Here is a 12,269-nt window from a genome sequence, read left to right on the forward strand (position 1 = left end):
GAGAGAGAGAGAGAGAGAGAGAGAGAGAGAGAGAGAGAGAGAGAGAGAGAGAGAGAGAGAGAGAGAGAGAATTTCAAGCTGCAATCAACAGATTTATATACATACGAAAACTTCTAAAATTCCAGTATTAAACTAATCTTTGTAGACTATTAATGACAATAGGTACACCTATATTGTAGTACCAAAATTTTTCTGAATTTGTCATTCAAGAAATGAGGAACAAATGTGTTCGGCGACGTTATCAATTTTCCTGTAATTAATTCAACCAAGATTCCATCTTGTTCGCGGTTTCATTTTGATTTGAAATTTCACTAACTTAACGCGTTAATACACGTAAGACTACCTTGTGCCTTGGTGGCGTGTAACGGGATGCTCGTTGCGACACGCTAATTAGAGCTACACCCGCGAGAATTAGTTCTGAAATTTCATTGAAGAGGTTGCTTCGTCTTATCAGGCAGCGAGGAATATCGTCGCGGTTCCTTGGAGAAAGTGTCTGTCACGTCGCGCGTAGACGTTGCATGCGCGAACGGATGACGTTGAAGTTCGTAGCGCCTCGATGCAACCTGTCAATTTAAAGTTCGTTTCTGACTTACATTACCAACAATCGATCAACTGTCTTGGAAACATAACTTGTGTTGAAACAATCGAGCTAGCTTTGGTTTTCTGGAAAGAATAACACAGGCAGTATTTTTCAAAGAACTATCGCAATACTGTCGAATACATTTGTATTACAGACGTTTTATTCTCATTTGCAAACCCCCCCTTAGAAGATACAATTGTCAACCTTGTGTGTGTCAATTCTGAAATAAGTGGAAATAAAAAGTTATGTGATAGAAGCATTATTAATCTACTCACTGTTAACTACGAGATATCTCGTAGTTTGCGCTACAAGTTTAGATTGATTACAATTGGTCAGCGAATATTTTTATTGCCGTTTGAGATGGGAATTATCAGAAAGACTGAATGAAAATTTAATATAACGTAAACAACATATTTAATATCTTTTTTTATTAGAAAAATAATAATTTAGACGATACGCTTATGACATACTAATTATAGGCATTCAGGACAAAACGCTTTAAATTGCCTGGCAGTGGATGGGTTAAACTGTAGACAAGACTTAATAGTCAAGGAATCACGTTACACATCAGTATAAATTCCATTTCAAAATACAATTGTTTAATGGCTCTTAGGGAATTACAATGAAACGTCCTCCATAGTGCCTCACTTATCCTTACTGGCGTTCCCATAGACACCTGTGGTTCTACGGAACCTTTTAGTCCCAGGAAATATTATAACAATAAGTTCCATCTATTCTCATTTTTTGACGTGAGAACTGAAGTTGTTCGAGATCCCGCATAATCCGAGTCGGGAGAATACCATCCCGAATATTTGGGATATGACGAGACTCGAATTTAAAGCGGGATCTTGCTTCATCCAAGCCTCCCGTGTATAATCGGAGTACCTCGGCTTCTTTTGCGCGACATAGTCCAGCCAAGCTGCTTAGGTGTATTTCGCCTGTTACGAGTAGTCCGTTTCATTCAATATTTCCAGAGACAAGGAAGAAATATGATTTATAAAAGACGGCTCTGCGCGACGTCAGACTTTAGAATATAGAAAAAATAAGATAAAATTGAATTTGCAGATTAAAATTAAATTATTTTTCATAAATTTCTTGTTCGTTAAGTATAAATAAAAGATACACGTCAGCGAAAATACATGAAAATAGGGCATTTTCACGAAAACAATTACAATACAATAATCCTTTGGATTCTACTATGTATGAATCAAATTTCCAAAGTAAAATGAAATTAATTTGAAACAATTCTTGTTTATTTAGTACAAATATCATGTATATTTGAAAGTACAAATAATTTGTCAAATTTGGCATTGCGCACGTGCGTGCAGGCCATTCGTGCAATCCAATCTCAACTCTTTAACCTCGAAACGATAAATCTCGCTGCTTCTTACGTCGATTTTTATCGTTAGATCCAATTCTGATTTATCGCACTCTTACCCTTTGCTGTGCCTTCACAGCTTAATTGACAGGTTAACGAGCGATACGAAAAGTTGTGACATTTACTCGGTCCATTTCTTTCTTCGTAAATAGAATACAAAACAGTCTCGATATTGTTAGATTCTCTCGTTAAACTGTATTTTTATGAAAGTCAATCAACGTTCGATTAACAGCAACAGTATTTCACTGTGCGATTGGTTGCGACTCGGTATGTGTAGTTGAATCATTATTTGTTATTTGACGCTGTTACTGTTTGAGAAATTAATCGAAGCATTGAAGATTCTTAGACATAATTTATTTTATAATTACAGAAAAAATAGTGATGTCAAGATGATGACTATTTAAGCTAGAGATTTTTTAATATTGTCCAAGATTTTCACAAATAGAACATCTTCTTTTATTCAAACCTTCAAATTCAAAATTTCTCATTCAAATAATCATTTGAGTACAAATTCATTTAACTATATCTTATAATTAAAATAAGTTCCGTGCGTCAAATTGTTTCTTTGTATTTCTCTTGCGGTTTATAGATTATTAAATTTAGTTTAACAATTAATAGTGACGGTTCTGAAATACCATCAGCCACATGCAAAGCAACACACTCGCAGTAAAGACGACAGAGTTTCTCAAGGGCGTGAAAATATGATGAAAATGCCCATACGGAGCGCAAGAATAAGATACATAACAATGCACCAAGGACTCCGTGAATAAGAACTATGTTGTATGTTCTTCTTTTCCTGGATATTCTCCACCGGTTTCTTTACATTTTCATCCAAGCGTGCACAGAATTTACCAAAATATTTCACTCGGAGTGCTTTGGGAAGCCTATGATTACGTTTTATCTGTAGTATGCTAAGCGATGCTCAGTTTTTGATGTTTGCACATCGTTTGTGAGGCTCACCGTGGACAATCGCACTTGTGTCTTTTACAAATATAAGCTACGCAGTATGCGCTCACGTGAGTGTGAATTCAAGCTGTCAGTTGAATTTCATGCTCTCTGTTAATCTATTATTTCCTTAATACAAATATTTTATGCTTTCTTGCCTGTAGCCTCGTAGAAGTTAAATATACAGCATCTCTTATTACTCGTTGTAGTTCTAGAAAATAACGTGAGTAGGTTTCTTTGATTTTCATCATTTCATTTTATATAACACGTGATTTAAATGTTATTGTATAATATTATATAATTATTATAGTTATATTAATAATACTATTACATTATAATATTGTACATATAATAATATTTTACAATGTTATACAGGGTGTCCTAAAAATGCTAGAGGACCTTGAAAGGGGTGGTTCCGGGGGGTAATTTGAAACAACTTTTCCGTTAGCGAAAATGTTGTCCGAGGCTACGTTAAAGAGTTATTAACAGAAAACCACGACCAATCACAGCGCGAGTATTACTATGATTACTAGTTCATCCATGGATTTATTAAAATAATTTTTCATATTTAATCAGTAGGAAAGTTCAATCGATCATTATTAATAATCTTATTTTCAAACTAATTCAAGTGAGACACGATAAAAATCATTTTATCGTAAATTGTGGAAGAAAACATATTTTTCTTTTTAGAGAGAATCATCTTCTAAAAAGTTTGGAAAGTACCTACTGTTCGAGTCTGTATATGCAAACACTTTTTGCATACTTTTCGTTCGACGTATGTGGTAACCCTGGCATTCCATCAGATGCGAGCGCAAGATGTTTCTAGCCTGAGGTATCATGAACAGCTACTCGCCGCAAGATGTTATCGTGAAACGGTTTTCTCTGTACCATCAACTACAGCTTGGTTTAATCATGAAATGTTCACGTGGATGTTATCATTTTTAAGCTCGAGTGGCCATTATCATAATCGCATCAAGTCTCCCCATGACGCAGATGCAACATTCGAATTTTGATGATTATCGAGGCTCAGACGATCGAAAGGCACGTTTCGCACATTCGTTTGAAAACTCATATGCGAGTGCTCTCGGTGTGCGAGTGCTCTCGGTGTGCGCGTGCACGTGCGCCATCGCATGCACGGGGTTCGATAGGAACATAAGTTAGGGCTTTCTGAGAACTGGAACAGAGTTGCCTGAATATTTTCACATTTCCAGCAGGGGTGTGAAAGAACTTGATACGTTCAAAATGTCTTTACAGTAATTTATGTTACTTTGAAATTTTTAAATAGTTGTGTTCAAGTGTCTTGATTAATACAATGAGTTCAAGTGGATTTATTCGTGAATGGTCGATGTTCAGGATAAAATGGGGTGTCGAAGGAAATTCACACACTCAATTTATGTCAAGAAACCGGACTTTATTAATCGAGGAATAAAAACTGAAATGTTCAAAGACTAGCAACATGGGATTCTCATTCGGATGAGTATTCCCTTATCGGATGGCTATCCCGCTCAGAAGACGCCTCACGATGCCCCTTCCTCGTCCTCGTTTTCACCTCTTGGCGCCCAAGGGGCGCGCTGACTGGGTCCCGATCTTGGGAACAAGACCCAATCAGGGCGCTTTACGTACCACGTTCACCCCCTTCGCGGTGTCTTCGCCCACGCCTCGAAACTAGGGGTAGGTGGTCGCCCGGTGACTCAGGGAAGGCCCAACGCGCTCGTGGCTTTTTCCGAATTTATGGCATGGCCGGCCGCCGAGCCTCGGAACCATGCGGAACTCTAAAGACCCCGAAACGGTCACATCTGGCTTGATATTGACGGCAATCAGCTACAAACCGAAAGCGACATATTTCGCGAGCATGCCATAAACTATTGTTGGCCCTCCGTTCCGTTTTCGCGTCGTTCGAGGAAGAATATTAACGACCTAATGGCCCACTATTACAAAGGAGCCTAAATTCTGCCGACACTCGAGTTCTAACCGGAACAGTCGGACATACGAAATATGAAATGAATATATTTAATTTTTTCTGAATTCGTTTGATGTATATAAATAAATCAAATGTATTAATTTGATGTATATAAATCAATTAAATCCATGTACTCACTTTATTTAGGAATTGATAATTAAGTTAAATTTATATAGAATGTTTTTTATAAATTGAAGTTTGGCAGGTAATGATTGAAATATTTATCCAGTTTTTAGCAAGACAATTGATTACATCCCATATAGTTGATTTCATAAACAAGGAAATTAAAAAAGCAAATAATTCATTGCTTTCTTTTTACACTTATACCAATTGACGTTGTTTTCCAAAGACTCCACGGTAAGTCAGTCGAGACTTAACAATTTTTTGGAACAATTGTTCCCTTTATTTTTCGGTCCACAAACAAAACTATCAATCTAATTTTACTCCCCCTCAAGGTACAACGAACTTAATATACTCGCTTTACCCAGAATAAATTGATGTTTTTGAACTCTCATACTTCACCGTACCCGCTGTCTGATTAATTTCCATAATTTATAACTAGGAAAAGTTGCATAGAACGTCAATTACAGTCCTCAAAAAAAAACTTTCTCACTCAGTAAAAGGCTTACTCTTGGCTCTAAAAAGTTCTGACAGTTCATGAGAAATTTTAAGCAAGTTTTTCAACGTCAAAGGAACATTGTGTTTGCATTCGAAGTTATTCCCGCGAATCATTTCTGTGAAGATTCCTTTTTTTTTACTGACAACGTTTGTTGCATCCCTATCCGAGATAGCAAAAGCTGGGAGGGTTGGAATGTCTAGCATAATTTTTCTGAATTCCTGGAAGTTTAACCAAAGCGAGAACCCAGCATCGATGCGAAAAATAGATAACAACGCAGCTAGATTGCGAGGGAAAGGTATGGAAAATCTTGGATTTCCGTTGGAGATGGAGATCTAGAGAAACGCGCACGGATATTGCCGGCACTTATCGCCACCACTCTTTCCTTTGAAAAATTCCTCGTAAAGAATAATTGAATTCCTGCATTCAAATAAAAAAAATTATACTCCATGTCGAGGCAGCAAATTTTTTCAATCTGAACGCGATTGGAATTCGTTCTATTTGCTCGAGATATTAAATAGATGCACACATAAGAGAATTATCTAGTTGGTTATTAAATAAAGTACAAATTTATTTATGCATCTTCAAGTTCAAATTTTAGTCTGATAATTTTTGCAGAGTAAAAATTACTATTTAAATTTATCACGTAAACAAAGTCTTAAAAATTAAGGATTGCCCAATTGCATAAGCATATTTACATTTCGTTTAAGCCGTGAAACGTGTATGTGCATAAATATGAAATAGCGATATCGTTTCAATCGAACAATTACGAATAATTAAATCCTTAATTGATATATTTTTGTTTACGTTTTGAAGTCACGTTCGCCTTTACCTTTAAATAAAGTATTTTCATCCTGTTACGCGTAACTGTACTTTAATTTAATTACAAATTAGTCGGAAGTTTCGAAGTAGCTTTGTAACCGACAAAAAGAATTACTTTTTTTTCTAAAAGAAGGGAAAAGTTCGAACGTGACTGTCGACATTGTCAATTTGATCACGTAGAAAGCTTTAATCGATAGTTTCACGATTGTTTCGAAGCAACACATTCTTTCCAAGAGCAATCAGTGACTTTCGACAAGGTCGATCAAAAAGTTTCCGTCACATTACCTAACGTGTTCCTTTTTGAAGCGATTGTTCTTCTAACATTGAAACATTCTCCAATGAATTCAAACTCTATGAAAACTGACCAGTGAATAAGAAAAGTATCTCTGCTTTTGCATTAACGGTGGATTACTTAACCCTTTTGGATCTGGAATTTAGATATATTTTACAGACCTTGCGCTAACGTTGAATTTCTGTCTGCAGCAGTTTTGGCCAAATTGAAAATGTACCATGAGAATTATATTACGAAACGTCATTACGAAGTTCAGTGTTTCTCAAACTTTACCTTCCCGCGAATCTTCTTGGTAAAAGGAAATTGTTGACGATCTTCCCAGAGTAGATTTGAATTATTTCTCGATGTATTTTCAAAATTTTTAATCTACATATTGGAATGACTCAATTTGTTTTAACTTAAACAAAAAATGAATAAATATGGAAAATGAACACATCAGCTTGAGGCAATCTCTTAAATTTTTGATATAATAAAATGATAAATCAGTCTTGTTTTATTGACTAGTCTTGTTGGAAACGAAAAATTCAATCAAATTTGTTGTTTTTATTCAGTGATAACAGGAATAGAATGAAAGGTTATGAAAAATGAACTTGAAATTTTAGTTGCTCCAAGATTATTGAGCTACTTAGTTCCCAATTTATAGTCTGACGGTTTTATGATTGACCTTACTACTGAAATCTGATAATTTTGGAACAAGCAGCTTGCAACGTGTTATGTGAGTTACTCTACAATAGACAATTTTAGCTACCATTTCCTAATATAAAAATCTTTACTTCTTGAGTAAAATATACCCGTTAAATAAAAAGAATCATAAATAAACAATTACCCTTTTTTAATAAAGGGTGTGCATTTTTCTTGAAATGAAAAATCTGTTTCATATAATTTATTACAATCTTAAAAGTTCCATGCAACATTACATAATATATTGATACGTATAAAAAGTTTCTCTTTAAAGTAAATAAGAATAAAGTTAGTTACTCTTACAATAACTAAAATAAAATACACATAGGTTTGACATTACTCGCTGTTATTCTGTATTTTATTCTTTCTGATAGGCTCTCTATTGTTTAAGACTCTATCAAGCAGAATTGACTCACCCTAAAGACGCCCTGTAATCGATTACACCCTTCTCAACACGCACTGGCTATCCTCAAAGACCGTCAACCCTACACACCTTCCAACACATATACACATAGCCAATCGCCAGTCAGCCACTCTACGCTTGTATGTATTCCTCCGAAACCTTATTTCTAAGCATCTCTCAGTCACACCCTCCCTTCGGAAAGTTTTCTCACGCCCGCTCTCTATAAAAGCTCACGACCAACCTTGTTCGGGCGCAAACACATCGAGTGCATCCGACTTCCCTAGAAATATTTCAGGTATTCTTGACTTTTGAGGTTGTCATTCATCTATACTTATTTTCTAAATGGTTGAGTAAATAAATACATGGCAGTCAGCAAATGGAATTTATGAATATGGTATATGTACTTTTTAACAATTGGGAAGATTTTAAGAATTTTTCATTCTTTACATTACATTGAACCAAAATATATATTATATTATACAGAATTTTTTTATCTGAAAATTAGTTCCAGTCTAACATTTCTTTTATGGTGTGTATTATACATATACTCCATTAAAGATTGAGAGAAGTTCGATAAATTTAACATTCTGTAAAATGCGTCACATCAGAACTATTTTATAATAAACTTTACAAGTTTTCATCTGAAAATTAGTTTCAGTTTGATAGTAATTCTATGCTATATATTATTATTTGTTCCTCAACAATTCTAAAGAATTTATTAATGTTTTACTCTACAATACGTATCCAAATATATTTTTCAATACGAGAATTTTTTATCTGTAAACTAGTTATAGCCTGATATTTATTCTAACAATCGTCTGAATGAAGTTGTACGGTTTCCTTTGGCAAATATCATAATAATGTATGGTTTCTCTTCTCTCTGCTAGGATTTTACGATCAGGAGATATCAAATAACCCTTATATTTTCCTTCACTGGGATAAGGAATATGTGTTCTCAGTATCGCATTTTGTTCCATGCAAGCCACGTTTCGTTGAACCTTCGTTACGTTTTTAAACGATATCTTCGTTGCCTCCTCACTATTCTCATCGAAATTTACAAAGTGTAACTAAAAGTTAATTGCCGTATCTATTCCATCAGATATAAGCCTCTGGTACAGAGCATAATTGAGAGTATCAAGTGTCGAGGATTGGAACAATCGTGTTTAATGACTGTTAATAGAAAAATGTATTTCCATAATCTTAAAAGGTATATTATGAATATAATATCAATATCTAACCTTAAATAATGCCATTATATAGTATCAAGATATTTAGTGGAGAAATTGAAAAATTATGTTCCTCGCAGTTTAGCCGTCTCGCCCTGTATACAGTGTATTTAATACGAATGTCTATGTAACCTCAATTAACACTCTTCTATAGTCTCAAAATATTGAATGTAGAAATTGAAAACTATGTAACAAATAAAAATAAATATACTTCCAATACAAAGACAAGATATAAGTATGTGTCATTATCGGCATAACTTAATTAAAAATCACTGAAGAATGTGTTTACATTAACAGTGATAAATAATTTTCCATTCCCTTCATCGAATCCATATAGAGAAAATCTAACCACTGTTTATCGAATAAAATAAGAATTATTTTCAAGGATGTAATCCTTTCAAACAGAATAGAGATTCGTACCAGTTTCTTCCCAACTTAAACAGGACATTATACCTTCACGAGAGAATGTACTCATGGACGTTCAAATATGTATATATACTTCAGTAGAATAAACCAGGATGTCCAGCTGTGCCGAAAGGTCGACTAAATTTCCTCTAGCTTCAACAAACTTATCGTAGAACCACATCATCTTTTTGCGTATAGAGATCGGGATTTCAACCACTAACCTAACGGGGGATTCAATATTAATATTTAATCGAGTTTTCCCTCTCGTTTATCTTGTCAAACGCGTCCCCATTCAAATTTGCACAGTATTTTGGGTAGACTGGCCTGCCGCAAAGAGAATTTACAGTATTTGAAAACTATTATATCATCCATCTGGTTAATTATTATTGTATTTACTTTGAATTACCTTCCAAGGGCTCTCGTATACAGGGATTAAACTAAATAATGCTTGTCTATATATAATGTACGTTGCGTCGAGAGGAAACACCACGGTGAAAGGCAGAAGGGAAGATTATCTTTGGGAATTCTTTTTGCCAGGAAAGAAATCAATTTTCTTAAAAATATCTGTGATATAATTTCTACTCGTTTATTGAACGTTTTATCAATTTTTCCTTTATGCTTGAGATAGGCGACAGTATAAACAATGAACGTACGAAAAAGTCATATGAAAAATGAATTGATCAGAATTAAAGTTACATTCTTGCACTACGTAATGTAATTCCAAAATTTACTGAATAATGAAATCTCAATTTGATGATCTAGATTAAATGATTTTGATAAATGCAATTAATATCTTATTATTGACATGAGTTTCTCTAATTCTGTCACAATTCTTGCCAATCATTAACACGGGGATACGAAAACCAATTAGATCATGTGTATTTTTATTTTCATAATAGTTTCAATTGTCTCATTTAATACAATTGTGTGCTGCATATAAAAAAGGTATTGTAAAAGGAACTAATCTGTCGTATTTTTACAAGTCAATGTCAAATATTCACACATCAGTACCTAATTAATACCACTATGCCACATTGCAGTAAAACAGAAGAATCTATTTTTCTCACACGAAGCCCATAATATGACAATAAATTACGTATAATTATCTTTTTAAATATACGTGTCAATATCAGATTAATTTAGTTCAGTAATAATGACTTCTCTCTCTCGTTAATCTTGTCAAACACTTATTATGTATTGCTGCATTTACTTTCAATTAACCCGTGAACGAGGGATGGAAACACGAATTGCTCGACGCATTATCTCCCGAGCGATTTAGTAGTCTTAAGAATATTTTCGTGTTTCCTCATTCTCCTCTTTGAACGCCGAGCTTGACGTGCTTGTATACCTCGCTCGTTATGTCTTCACAATTTAACCGTCCTCCCACCCCTCGAGCCACCTCTTTGTGCTTCCTCGGCAGGCTAATCTGCTGTACTTTTTCTTTCGCTTTGTCACATTCCGCTTCGCATTCTTTATATTCCACTAGCTAATATTGTTCAGAAAATTCGCGTTTGCTGCTGACAGGTTATTTTTCATTCACGCGAAAATTTCGACGAACGCCGCAGGATATTTTGAAAAATTTAAACGCGACTTTTTATATATTGGTATGATACACAGTTTAGTTTGAAGGGGATGCGACGAGGAATGTATAAATCAATCAAATAGTATTGCGTGGTGTCACTCTATATTAAATTTCTACTTTTATGGTCTCCTCTTTATGAATTGAAATTTTTTCTGAAAACATTTGGAAATTTGGTGTAACATAATGTTATTAATGGGGCGTAAGTATTTTGTCAGTGGTCGATATTGTTCTTTTAATATGTGAAATTGTTCGTGGGTGTTTCTTGATTAATTTTTTTTAAATCAGATGGATGATTCATGGCTTAGTTTGACAGATAATTTAAAGATTAACTCCTTGCCCTACCAAATTCCTAATAATTCCTAATAATTTTAGTTTGTAGTATATTTTTATTGTTTAATTGTTTAATAGTCCTGCAGGGGCTGGCCTCTCCCTTAGAGTGAAAGTGACAAGTTTGGGCTTGTCTTCGTGATCTTTTATTTTATACTAACAATAAGTGGAAATCGAAAACTCAGTCGTACAATGATACGGATACTCGTAATTCGGAAATTGCGCAGTGTGCTAATGACGCAAACTCGAGATCTCTACTCTAACTCGAAATCCGATCCAGGTCCAAGTACTTCCTCCCAAGGTGTGTTTCCGAAGTTTCACATTGAAATCAACGAAATCCTTGAAGCTCCCTAGTTGGTGCTTGCTGTATTGGAAATAAAATTTGCTGTTGTAGTTGACTGTAAATATGGAGGATTAAATGCTACTTCGTCGTGCAATGTAATTTTTAGTTAAAGGAAATTTTTAAATTATATGAACTAGTAGTCTTCCCATAATTTTCTTAACTCGAAAAAGTGCTCCATTGGTCAAAGATGAAACAAAAATATTGATTTAAAATTGTACCATTGAAATTAAATATTATATAATTATATACAAAAAAATATGAAATAATGTTAACCGTATGACTGTTGGTTCTTTAATTGCGTCAAATTACATTTATATCATTGGAATGAAAACTACTAATTTGTTTAAAATCCACAATGCCATGTAACTTTACATACAAAATTTAAATATATGATACAATTATTATAAATTATTTAGTATTTAATATGGGTGTTGTCTATTTAATCGTATGAAACTAAATTCATACCCCTGAAACGAATCTAATGTCATCGAAATACAAAATACAAGACAACTTTAAAGATAAAAATACTAATGTATGATATAATTATTATAGTATGTGGTGTATCTGTTGGTATTGCCCGAAGTCAAGAACCACTGCTCTAAAATATAGTGGATATAGGGATTTAAGGATCATCGCATCACGAGCAGCTTGTCGGACGATTTCCTTGACGTATGTCGGAAAAGTTCCAGCTCCTCTAGTGATCTGCTGC

The sequence above is a fragment of the Hylaeus volcanicus genome, chromosome 2 (genome assembly GCF_026283585.1).
Source record: "Hylaeus volcanicus isolate JK05 chromosome 2, UHH_iyHylVolc1.0_haploid, whole genome shotgun sequence".
NCBI classification, from domain to species: domain Eukaryota; kingdom Metazoa; phylum Arthropoda; class Insecta; order Hymenoptera; family Colletidae; genus Hylaeus; species Hylaeus volcanicus.